The following is a 13144-nucleotide window of genomic DNA, read 5'->3' as shown; positions in this document are numbered from 1 at the left end:
ATCAAATGTGAGAATTCTCAACTTTTCCATAGACCAAACAAGCCAAAGAACACAGCCCCGGTCCCCCTTGCCTGCCATTCCTGATCTTCCTGCTGAACCCTCATACCCCCCAAACTAATAACACCCCCCAACAATAACAGTCCTGAAGAGGGCCCAGGGACCTAGGGATACTAGGGCGCTCGGCCCATCGCTCCTGGCCCTCTGCTGACTTGGGTAAAACTTCCCGGGGAGTCCTAAACCCTGCATTACCTCTGTGGGTGTGCTATTCCAGTGGGTGTGCCTGCCCACCGGGCTGCAAAGCTGTCCTTCCATTGAGTCTGCTACATGTCCGCTCTACCCCCATCCAGCGGCACTCCTTCCCCCAGCCCCCTGTCCCCGCAGGGTCCAAATGATCAATTTTAGCCGGGACAGTCACCCCACCATCAGCGTTTCACTCAGCTTGGCGGTTTCCTCTTCTGCTGCACGGTTTTCCACTCCCATGGCTTCCTTTGAACCGCCTCCCTTGACCGGCGGTCCCCAGAGTCCTGGGCTTCCTCTTGCATACCCATCACCTGAAGACCACCTTCATAGGAGGTCACTCTTCTTTGCCTCCCCTCCCACGAGAACAGGAGGCCAAATGGGAAAGTCCATTTATATCTGATCTCCCTCGAGATTAGCGCTTTGACCACAGGTCCCATAGCCCTTTTCTGCAGCGTAACCAGGGCCAGGTCTTGGAACAACTGGACTTCCACGCCATTCATCCTGACATGGTCCATCTCCCGGGCCTTCCTCAGTATCTCCTCCTTTTGGGTATTTGAGGACATGCCCCTTCCAAGGGCTGGGAGACGGAACCTTTTTCACCAGAAAAAAAACTTCTTCCCCTTTAAATTCAGAGGCGCTCAGGGATGTGGCCCAGGGAGCATGCAATGCCCTGACTCAGCCCTCTAGCGCCACACCTCAGTCCCCTTTTCCGCGTCGACTGAAACGGGCCGAATTCACCAGCGCTCCTGGGTTGGCTTCGGCCATGTAATTTCACACTCAGATACTACTTTATCTTTTTATCATTCAGGTACTCGGTCTTCAGGTATCACGCCCCGTCCCCCGGAGCATGTCGACTTCCACAGGATTCAGCAGGTGTCCACCCTGCAACGGGCTCTTCCCAACCTCGGACCCCCACGCACTCTGCCTACGTTGCCTTGCCCCAGACCACGGTTGGCAAGCTTGTACAGCATGTGGCTTGCTGTCCTCGTAATGACACGCCTCAGGGAACCTGGCGGCTTTGGAAGAAGTGGAAGCTGCGCCCGCCATTGCGGGTTCCATCACGTTTTGGGAAACGCGCTGTGCAGGTCTAGCTGTCGTGACGACCTTCCCGACACCAGTATTTATTCCTTTCACTTCCGGGGTCGGGTGCGTTGCAACGTACAGTGTTTCGTCCTGTTTTCCAGCGCTGCTGTTTTTCGTGTAGTTTTCCTTTTTCAGCCTGTTGCCCTTTCTTTCCTTTTTCGCCCCTTTTTTCCTTCCCTTGTTTACCGTACCTCTAGCCTGGGTTCCCCCGCGTACTTTGCTTCTCCTCCTTTGACTGTTCCGTTCCCGTTCTCATCCTTCCTCCCGTCTTGTGTTTTTCTCTCTTTGCTTACTCTGTTGATTTCTTGCTTCCTTCTAGTATTGTGCTTACCTCTCTTGGTCCTCTTCTGAAAGCCCTCCTCTGTTCCTTTCCTGATTGATATCTCCATGTACTGACCGCTGCCTGTCTTGTGGATTGCCTCGCCTAGCCCTCTTCTGACTATCTGCGCTGGAACTATTCCACTTACCTGATTTTATACCCGATTCTCGTTGGAACTTGTTCTATTTCCGGACTGTGTCCACCAATTCCTCTCCCTCTGCTGCTGCCTCCAGAGTGTGTTAATAGCTACCTCACTGCGCTTGAAGATTCTACTCTTCCGGGGTTTTTTGTGCCCGTCTTTTTCCCCATTGACCAGCGACCGAGGAGGGTTGCCACAGATCACCCAAAGGGTGTCACTGTGGCGTCCTACCTTGGTCGTCCCTATCTTCAAAAGAAAAAGGGGCGAAGACTCGAACAAAGGGCAACCCGAAGCTGACTCAACGCCGGAGACTTCGAGGTGAGGAGGAAGGGGAGGAAAGTGAGTCTGGGGCATCTCAGGAGGAAGAGGAGATTACGCACCTTCCTGACACGTAAGCACTGAAGAACAGACTAGCCAGGTGGAGGGAGCTCTTTCAGAAGTCACCTCCAGAGGTCCTCAAGAACTTCGTCAAACATCGAACCAAGCCCAAGGTAGGGCCAATATTCTCCATCGCACCTCGCAAAGGAGACTTATTCCCAGGACCTCTCCCGTGCGGGATGGACCGTTCAGGTCTTTCTACCAGCACGTGCCCTGTGGCTGCTGCATGTATCGGCCTCCCGGCCGAGGGATCCTCGGACCCTCCGGTGGCAGTGTTGAGGGACCGGAAGGTTCTTTTACCGGGTCTACACCCGAGGGGTTCTACCCTTTTACCGGCACTATGGCAGAGAGTCTACGCCCTAGTACCGGCAAAACGTCAGAGGGGGTGCCTAAACGCAGCTCTACCGTCCCCCGGGTCGAGGGTGTCACACCTACCAAGCCTAGGCCCGAGGAGCAGGGTAGACCTCGTGATCCACACGCAAGAGTCTTGGATGATGCTGGGCCCAGCGGGCAGAGCAACACATGGGTGGCAGCTCGACAAAATGGCTGCCGCACCAGGCAGAGGTACCCGTCAGACGCCATTCCAGGAATTCGGCAAAGAACGAGTGTCAACCAGGTACGTGGCCTACAGCCTATCCCTCTTTTGCACCGGGCAGGGTACGCAGCGGCTCAAGCAGTTCCCCGTCTGCACCCCTCTGCTACCTTCTTGGCCAGTGAAGAGGGGTTCTTTAAAAGGTTCCTCGGCCGCATGAAGTCACCTCGGATGGGGGGTTATCCTCAGACGCCATCAGGTAAGTCCTTCCTGCAATGCTAGCGGCACCACAAGCGCCGGTGCACCAGGCCCTGTTGCAGCAGCCTCCTCCGGCTCCCCCAGCTGACTCCTCAGGCGGCTCTGTACCAGCCAGCACCGCCTCCTCAGCCTCCGGCCGCGATCCCTGTACCCTAGCCTCTGGCACCTGTTAGGCAGAATTATATGCTGTACCCTTTGGGAACACCACACACAATTAAGACTACAAGTGACGGTACAAATTCACCTTTTTTACAAGCCTGTACTACACAGTTAAAGTGGTACCAGTGGCTGAGCAGTTAGACTTCTCTCAAGAATAAGTGAGCAGTATCAAATAGTTACACAAAGGACAGCAGTTGCTATGATTCAAACAAACACTGACTCAAGGTTTCCAAGTACAAGAATATACATTTATTTTACTCTTCAGTTGTATAACATTTCACTATTCTTAGCAGTTTAAAAATCACACTCTTAATACACCACACAACTTCCAATAAGTTCCAGACAAGTTAAGCTCACAAAATGAAGTGGGAGCAAAATGGCACTCCAGCAATTTAAAAGGGAGGGAAAGACAAAGTTAATAAAAATTGAACCACACCAACAGGTAAGTACTCAGGGCAATTGAGCAAGAGGAACTACGATAGAATCAGGTAAAAAAGGCTTGGGTCCAAAGTCACTAGGTCAAAATTCTTTTGCTCAAGATCACACGGGTCAAGGGTAGTTTGCGGTAAAGTTTGTGCCACGGGTTCCGGATGAGGTTGGTCGGCAGAAAAGTTAGCTCAAAGAAGAGAGAAGGACACGTCCTCGGATTGGAGAAAGATTTCACTTTTTCACCGCAGCTGTACGTTCCTGGTATTTCCTGCCGGCTCATGGTTCCTGTAGCGACTGTCGGACTGACAAGAAGTAGGAAGACTGAAGTACCCAGGGAAGAAACCAGCAGCAGAGCAAAGCAACAAATAAAAGGTGGGCTCCTTTAAAACCCAAGCAGGGTCCGACCTTCCTGGCTATCCGGCCCACTGGAGCTCTGTACAGCGAATTCGACCAGAGGAGGGGTCCTGGCTTGATGTTTGGGCGAACTGTTTGGTCCCACCAGCTCAAGGGAAGAAGATTCCTGGAGGATCTTCTGTCATCCGATTCTGAAGATTCGGACCTGCAGTAGAGGCTTCACCGGGCGGTTCAGTCGTTGTAGGGGTCTCTTCTGTCAGCTCCTTGTTGGTTCTTCCGTTCCAGTGGCGACTCTGCTCTTCCAGTCCCAGAGACCTGCTTTTTATGTCACTCACACAGCAGGGTGGCTGTCCTGGCAAGGACAGTCGCCCAGCCAATCAACAGGAGTGCGACTTGGGTTACCAAGGGGACCCATGGCAGGGGTCCTAAGACCCCTCCCTCACATCCTGACTACCCAGCCCTTCAGGCCTCTTAAGGAGGGCTTCCGTGCAGAAGCCTGTGAAAAGACGGCAGACAAAGGAACCAAACCTGGTTTGGTGCGCAGAGTAAAACACGAGAAAAACATTTACAAAAAGAAATGGCGAATATACCCAGCTGGAACCGTAATAAAATATATATGGTCAAGCGGGTTTGTTTGAGGCTAATATAATAGCCTAAAACAATACCATGGTTATTTAAGATAACCGCAGTATATAAAATAGGGTAGTTACCACTGCCACCAGCCAAGTCTTGATGTAAAGAGAGCAAAACAATGCTCCAAGAGACAGACAAAAAGGGATAGGAATCCCTTTCCAATACTCCATGTAAGATAGGGTGTACTAGGTCTGTGGTTTAAAGTGACTAAAATAAAGTTAATGGTAACTTTATCTTTTCTGGGGGACAGTAGTCCGCCCCAGAAAATGGAGTCAGTGGGAAGTCGCAAAGACAACCCTGTGTCACTGCACTGAAGGTGCTGTGTAACACGCATGAAAAATATGGGGTAGGTGAGGCTCCATTGCCCAAGATCACACAAAAGTAGAAACACACACAGAAAAACACATGTAAGAGTGGGGAAAAAGGCTCACACTCTTACCAGGTGAAAAAGATCAACCCTAGAAATCCAGCAAAGCTGCTGAGGCACTCATTAGGTAAGGGAAATCAGCCATTTATGCATACTCTCTAACAGCACCAACTACTACTCCTCCTCCACAGGATCCTCCTGATCCACCGGATATGGATGAGAAGGCTCTGGACATGCCATCCTCAGCCAGGGCCTTCCACAAACGTCTTGCTGGGCTGGCGGAGTATCTGGGCCTACCCCAGCCTGAGATCAAGCATCTGGCAGAAGTCCTCACGCGACGCCCCTCTACATCGGTTTGCATTGGAAGCCCCATTTTGATAGTCTCCCTGGACAAGAAGGGCTGGCTCAAACCCCAATCAGACCTGCCGGTCCATCCACGCCTGGACGGCAAGTACAGGCAGGTGGAGGGGATACACTCTAGCTCTCGGCCCATCCTCCGCCACACTCCTCGGTGATCGTTGCAGCATCACTATACTCCAAGCCTGTCATCCTCAGCCTCCTCAGCGGCACTGCTAGGCAAGGAGGAGAAGATCTTGGAGGCATACGACAAGCTCTATTCCAACGCATCCTTGCATCTTCGTCAGGCCAACGCTGATGCCATGCTGTCTGCCGCCAACCAAAGATTATGGTGGGAAATTGTGGACTTCCTTCCGGAACGCCCAACTCTTGGCCAATCACGCTTTAACGCTGTGCTAGTCGAGGCCAAGCTGGTGGTCCATGAACTCATGGAATCCACCTTGGCCCATATTAACACCTCTGGCCATGCCATATACATTGCCATGGACATGAGGACAGCCTGGTGCACTGGGCAATAAAATTCAACTCGGACGTCCAGGAACGCATATTAGATCTACCATGGGAGGGTGGGACCCTCTTCCACTCCTCCATGGACGAAGAGCTGGACAAGAAGAAAAACGGCTCACAAACGGCCAAGTCTTTATTCATCCTCGGCAGGGGTCGTAGGTACGGAGGGTTCCGCGGATTCCAGGAACGAGATCCAGGCAAGATCATTCGCTGTCACAGAACCGGCGGCGCAAGCAACAAATGGGGGGGGGGGGGGGGTAGGGGTTAAAGGGCTTTTTCCAGTCCTCCGCAACAGCCTCCGAGGGAAAGCAGGCATGACACACCCCTTCGGGTCCACATGTCTCTGGTGGGGGGGCAGGCTTGCTCTCCACACACATTTCTGGTGCCAGAATTTCAGACCCCTGGATCCTCTCCGTAGTATCCACGGGGTACCGCCTCCCTATCACAGCCTCTCCTCCCTCCTCCACTCCCACAGGTTTGTTTATTTGTTATGACGCAAGTCCAAAACCCTCAGGTAGCTGGGCGCAAGCAATACAAGAATACTTAGGAAAAAGGTTACAGAGAATGTATGCATGGTATACTTGGTTACAGAGCAGTAGGAGACGACTTAGAAACTTGATTCAGTAAGAAGGTCATTTGACAAAGTGGGGGCAGGGGAGAGCGGGTCATAGGAAGGGTGAAGGTCATAAGGGGGGGTCATGTTTCAATGTCATTAGCTCGTAGGCAGGTGATTCTCCGTCTAAAGCTAGAGTAAGGCTGGTCAGTTCTAAGGTCTACAGGAAGTTAATTCCATGTTTGGGCAGCTATAACCGGGAAGCTAGAGCCGCCAGCAGAACTCATGGGAAGAGTGGTGAACCGCTTCCAGAGATGTATCCCTGAAAAGCCAGTTGGGACAGCAACTCTTTTGGCAGAGATCCGGTCGCTCGTAGAGAGCCTGGCAGTTGAGGAAGTCTCAGCCTCCCAGCGAGGCTTGGGCTTTTACTCGAGGATTTTCGCCATTCAGAAAAAGAACCAGGCGGCCCGAGAGTTGTGCTGGACCTTTCCACCCTCAACCTCTCCTTACCCCTGCAAAAATTCAAAATGGTTAATCCAGCTTTTATAGCTGAGACATTGTGCAAGGGAGACTGGATGTGCTCCCTGGATCTGAACGACGCGTACCTTCACTTCCCAATTTGGAAGCCCCATCGTTCTTTCCTACAGTTCAGGATCATGGGCTACCATTTTCAATAAAAGGTCCTTCCTTTTGGCCTCCACTCTGCCCCCAGGCTCTTTACCAGGCTCATTAATGCAGTGGCGTCCCTCCTCAGAATGCAAGGCCTCCACATCTACCCATACCTCGATGACTGGCTTGTCAGGGATACATCTCTGTAAGCGGTTCACCACTCTTTCCATGTCCTTTTGAACACACTCCACGATCTCGGCTTCTCGCTCAATCTCAAGAAGTCGCAGCTGCAGCCCACGCAGACTGACATTCTTGGGCCTCATCTGGGACATGTGCACAAGAAGGTATTTCCGTCGGAGGACAATATCTCGGCCATCAAGAGGACCACCACCCACTTCCTCAGCAGAGAAGTGACCTCAGCATGGTAGTACCAACATCTCCTGGGCCTATTGGCAGCGGTCCTATTAGCCGTCCCGCACACGAGACTGAGGATGAGGATTCTGCTGCACTTTGCGGCCTCATGGATCCAATGTTCAATTGCTCTCAATCCGAGATGTTCAATGTTCCTCCATCTCTCCACCCTGACCTAAAATGGTGGTCAAGGGACTGCAAGCCCTATCCCCATTCTCCCAGTATTTTTGTCTCATAAAAAAGATACCCTTTTCAGCCATCAAATTTGTTTTGTGTTTTAGTTCTTCCTGTGTGCAAGTCATCATTATGCAATCCTTTATATGGTTCACGCATATTTCCTTTGAAGAACAGCTAACTCCCTCCTAAACTTATGTAAGTTCATTAGCTCCATTTTTTTCATAGAGTATGAAGTCTTGTTAATTCACCCCTTTTGGCAGCTTTGAAACTATCCCATACTACTTGAATATCCGCGGAACCTATATTTTCCTTATGGAACATCTCAATATATGCTTTGAGGTGACTTATTTCATTGTCAGAATTCCTGTCTTCATACGCTGTCTGAAGAGGTTTGACTGTTCTTCACCTATTGTGAGCCTCAGATCCACCAAGGCATGATCAGAGATTTCGCGTTTCCTAATGTTAGCACTCAGTAATGTATCAACCAATCTCTCGGAGATCAATAAATTGTCAATCCGGGAAAAGGAATTGTGCACTGGCGAATAAAAGGGAGTATTCTCTGCTAGAAGAATGTGAAATCCTCCATGCATCCGCCAGATTAAATCGGTCAAGAAACTAACAAAACTCTTCACTCGTCTCATAATTTATAAATCTGCACACTGCTGATCGGTCAACAGTATGATTAATAACACAATTAAAGTCTCCACCAATTATAACTGTCACCCTGTATATCACGCAGCAACCGTGTAACGGTCTCAAAAAATAACTTATTTGGAGGACATGGACCATACACGCATCCCACTGTAATAACCTTGCCGCCATACAAAATGTCCACGAGCGGAATCCTACCTTCATCAAAAATAGCTTTCTCAATCTTGAAGATGAATCCCTTTCTAAAAAAAGATACCAACTCCCCTTGATTTTGAGACTTAACAATTTTGATAGTTCACGTGGATACCTTTTATTGGTCAGATATTTCCTAGATTAATTGAACAAGTGAGTTTCTTGTATGAACACTGCACATGCCTTTGCTCTCCACAGACTGGCCATCACTTTCCTCTTTTTCATGGGGCAAGTTAGACCCTTAAAGTTGCAAGACACAAACTTTAAATCACCCATTACCTCCTACATACCCTAAACATTTGTAAACCAACATAAATTAAGTCAACAATCCTGACTACACATCCCATCTATGAAATGGTCTCTTGTCAATATGTGAGGTCCATAGTTCCATCTGATCTGTATTATTTCCTGCTATGCATGCTTCCATTATACCACATACAATCAATCCAGAAAACATATAAAGACAGTACATTACAACAACAAAAAGAAAATAAATCCATAAGACATAACCTATGTCCGTCCAAATAAGACGAAACCATCTAAGCAAATTTTATTCTAAACCATAGACTCCCGATTAACGGTGTCCATTAACAAAGTATCCTTATTTCTTCTCTTACTGCATCCCTAAAATTCACAAACTGTTAGAAAATACATTCACAATCTCTTTTCAGTATAACCTACTACCATTCATCTTGAACAGCATAACGTATAAAGAATAATCACACATTTGGTCTCTTATCCATGTTCCGGTGACAATTAACCGTTCCCCTGCCAAGTACCCAAATCCCAACTCCAATTAAATGCAATTTCACAAATTTCATGGAAAGATGCAAGCAAACCCATTTTTCAAACTGTCTGCTAACAGGGTAACTCAATCACCAATAGAACAGTGACCCACAATATTCCCACCCTTCATTTTCCTAATCGCAATAACCATATAGATCTGTTCTCCCATACTCCCAATGCAGGTTCAGTCACCAAAAAGGCCCACCTCGCAGCCATGTTTCAAAGCTCATGCTGTTCTAATTTAAAAAAACATACCACGGTCTCATGACTGCTCGAAAATACAAAATAACATATCCCAAACTCCCTCACCTAAGGAGTACAAACGTATGTAGCCAATGACTTAAAAAAATTATGGAAATGCATGCACATCCTCAAGTCCACATAGACACATATGCATTTGGAAACTTTCCTGAAAATGCTTGCGTGGAGCGAATTATAATGCAGGTAATTTATGAAAAGGAAGTGAGGGATACCCAATGATGCAATCAGTATGTCAATTAAGGGTAATCATTTTCGTGTTTCAACTTCCTTAAAATTTCCATATCAAACAAAAATAACTAAGCATTAAAATAAAAGAACATTATGACCCCCTATTCCCACCTCAGCAATGATCCTTAGCATACACACCAACCTATATAGATTTATATACAGCACAACCGTATTAAAGCACTATATATGACTCCCGTGTAGCGAAGAATCTGACCCAGAAAAGTCATTAAACTGGGTTAATCCCACTATCTCCATTAATAGTGAAAGCTCACGTCCCCTGTTCTGATTATGAAAAGTTGTTTTAAAGTAGATTTACAGTGTTACATGAATTGCCTTTTTAAAGAGCGCTTATTTAAAAATTGATGTTAGATAAATATAACTATAATGGAAACCTTGAGTGCAAGTGTTACGCATTTCATTTATACAGATTTACAGCTCACATTTACCCCTCTTGAGATAGGCCTGGCTGCTCTGACACACTGTAAGTGATTTCAATCCAGCACTTCACCTAAGTCAATGCCTAGCGTGTAATGCACAACTGAAACCCTTATTTATTTGTGTCTAAAAGTTTTTATTCTGAACGATGTACCACTTATATCACGCCCCTCTCTTGAAACCAGGAATCGGGCTGGTTTGCAAAGTTAAAATATTTATTTGTGGTTTACAATATAATCACACTATGTTTAATGGTTATACAATAATCACCAATGGGATGAGGTAACACTAAACACTCTTTAATCACAAGGAGTAATAGTGAGCAAAACAATTCAGCACAGAAATAATACTTTTGTGTGTGTTCAAATCAAATGGCAATGTGGTTACTATTTCCCCCTGCACTCCCTTCAACCGCCCAATAGGCAATGTAAAGAGAGGAGGAGAGAGAAGAGGTTTCAGGAATGCAGAATTAAAAAAAAAAATGTCAATCCAATTTCCCCCCAGCAAACACAAAAGAAAATGATTGGCAAACTGTCAAAATGGTTTTAAAGTTAACTCAGAATGGAATGGGTAAAACCCTAAATATGGTTTAAATTGTGGAAATTCTAATGGGAGCCGCTTTAGATAGTTATAGGCAAACACTAGCAATGATTTGACACTAATAAGCAATGTGAAAACTAAAACTGAGGTAGGGTGCAATGAAATGCTGTTTTACACTTGATTGAAATTTCCAAAATCAAAATTTGCGGCAAACTTTTCAGTGCGCAGTAATCGCGATTGCAGGAAAACTATATGGATTTGAGATGCGGTTTTTGGTCCTATGGATAGCTGTGGATGTGATCTACAAGCAGAGGTTTCTAGCATGAAAACTGCAAAAGTTAAGACTTTTTAGTGGAGGTTGTTTTTTTGAGATAGGCGCAAGAATTGGAAAACAGGGAAACGCTTTTAAAAGACAATTGGATTTCTTTACACTAGGGGATGACTATGAAGAAGCAAATACCACACGGGAGCGCACAGCCACTGGATCAGGGCGACTGCCTGCTGAGGAGTAAGCCTTCTTCAGATGAAATATATCCACGCAAAGATATTTTTAACAATACTAGTACAGAAGGAATATAGTAGGGATAAGATAGAGAGTTCAGACCATTCAAACAAATTTCTAACAATGCAGGTTCTGAATACAAGAGGATGGGTTTAGATAAAGATAGACTATGGATGGTACATATGCTAGTGACGCAGTCCTAATCTGTGTATACTCATTATATATGTTTGAACAGAATCGTCAGGAATTCTGGTCCGTCAAGATCTGGGATTCTGCTCAGAAATTCTGCTGGGCACCGGACTGGACAGCAAGGTGCTCTGGTCTGCACAGGCACAGCACGACTGGGCTGCGTCAGCAAGGTCTCTCTGGTCACAGCACCGCACGGCACAACTGGACTGAGTCTTTTGATCTGGTAATAATTATTTTAGCTGGAAAGCAGTTACAGCACGCCTGGCTGTTTCTTTAGTTCCCCTTAGGTTTCTGGGGTGAATTCTGGTTTCTGGAATTTGAAGGCCTAGCTGAGAAGGGTTAAGCTACAGAAACTTGGCAAGCAGAAAGGCCCATTCTAGAGTCTGGAGCAAGGAATATGGATGGTTCTGTTTCAGGGTGCTTCGCCAGGATCAGGATAGTGGGTGAATCTGTGTCTCTTCTAAGTCCTCAGCTTTCTCTATTTGTGCATATGATAAGGGGGTGTGTATGCTGGATTATCCTAAGGGTGCCCACTTTCCAGGCTATTGGCTAGAGTCTCCTCTCTCCCTTGATTGGAGGAGAAAACAGGGTGTCACCATGATGATGTGGGTTTATGAGTCAGAATCCTCCCATTGGCTTTTGAACATGGAATCTACTTTTTGTACAATACATATTTACAAGTGTGCAATCTTTCTAACAATAACCTATACAAATTAAATATTTTGTGGAGCAGATCCTCTTCCAAGCCCCATCGCTGTAGGATCTTGGGTCTGCTTTTGACAGGATTCTGCCCTTTTTGTGCAGAATACATGGTCCAATTTCAGAGCAAATTTCCACAAATGTGCGCATTGTATATGGGCATAAGCGTGTGAAGTTTTATGCTTTTGACATAAATTTGGTTTAAAACCATAATTTCCACTGTTACTTCCCACAACATAGCACAGAGTTCTGGCACCTCTGAAAATGTGCAGCCAAAAATTAGATTCCTAAGTTTGGGGTTTACATATTTTTCACAATTTTACACAGTAAATTATCAGTCTTTTTAAAAAGGTGCTTTTTGTCCTTGTGAATCAACAAATGGTTCTGTCCCCGCCTCCTTCCTCTTCTTGCAGCTCACGAGCAATTTCATCCCATTTCCTTCTGGCAGAGGCCATTTACGAGCCTTCCTAATTTGCATCTCCTTGAGCTGGAGGAAGTCCATTGTCCCCTTCCCACAGCAGCCCAAATTCTCCTCCCACCACCCCTTAATCATCACATGGGTGTGAGTTCCTGGTGGAGAAGGGCCTGGCCTTTGTGGGGGGAAGTTGTTGTACTGGTTTGGCTCAGAGTCATGCTTAAATTTAAATGTCATTTTGTTACATTTTTTCCTTGTTTTAAAATAAACTTGCAATTTTACAACAAGCAGCTAGAATACTTATTCCAGCTTCTAAACCATGAGATTTAAGTAGTGACAACCTAGGTTACTCTCAATGACCGGTCACTTAAATTTCAGACCTTAGATTTCAGTTGTACAAGTTTAAATCCTTATGATGCAATCCACTGACAGCTGGTACCACGGGTACTGCGCCCAGATTTTGACAGATTTCACAGGCAGGCACATTTTTGCTGTGAATGGTTTAGTGACAAATTCCGCTTTTCATGACATTGTATGTTCATAAAGATTTCTTGAAAGAAGTGACTAGTAACACCCAGCAAGAATATTGGATGTTTGATGGTGTTTTGGACCGGCATTCTGCCGTTTCAGCAACCAAGAAAAAGATTTGAAAACAAGATTCTGGATTTCTTTCAGTAAAGCACTGCTTTTCATCTGTGCTCCATTTTTACTTGTTGTGAAGCCCAGTGCCATGTTTCAGGA

General features: G+C 46.6%; 1 protein-coding gene across 4 annotated transcripts in view; it reads left to right on the top strand.

The window, feature by feature from the left end:
• The window catches only part of TACC3 (transforming acidic coiled-coil containing protein 3), a 623382-nt gene that overhangs the window by 515273 nt on the left and 94965 nt on the right, over nt 1-13144 (top strand). The window lies entirely within an intron of this gene.

This window comes from Ambystoma mexicanum, chromosome 6q (genome assembly GCF_040938575.1).
Source record: "Ambystoma mexicanum isolate Mex_15411 chromosome 6q, UKY_AmexF1_1, whole genome shotgun sequence".
Taxonomy (NCBI): domain Eukaryota; kingdom Metazoa; phylum Chordata; class Amphibia; order Caudata; family Ambystomatidae; genus Ambystoma; species Ambystoma mexicanum.
The sequence above is the reverse complement of the archived record's forward strand: the minus strand, read 5'-3'. Positions and strand labels throughout refer to the sequence as shown.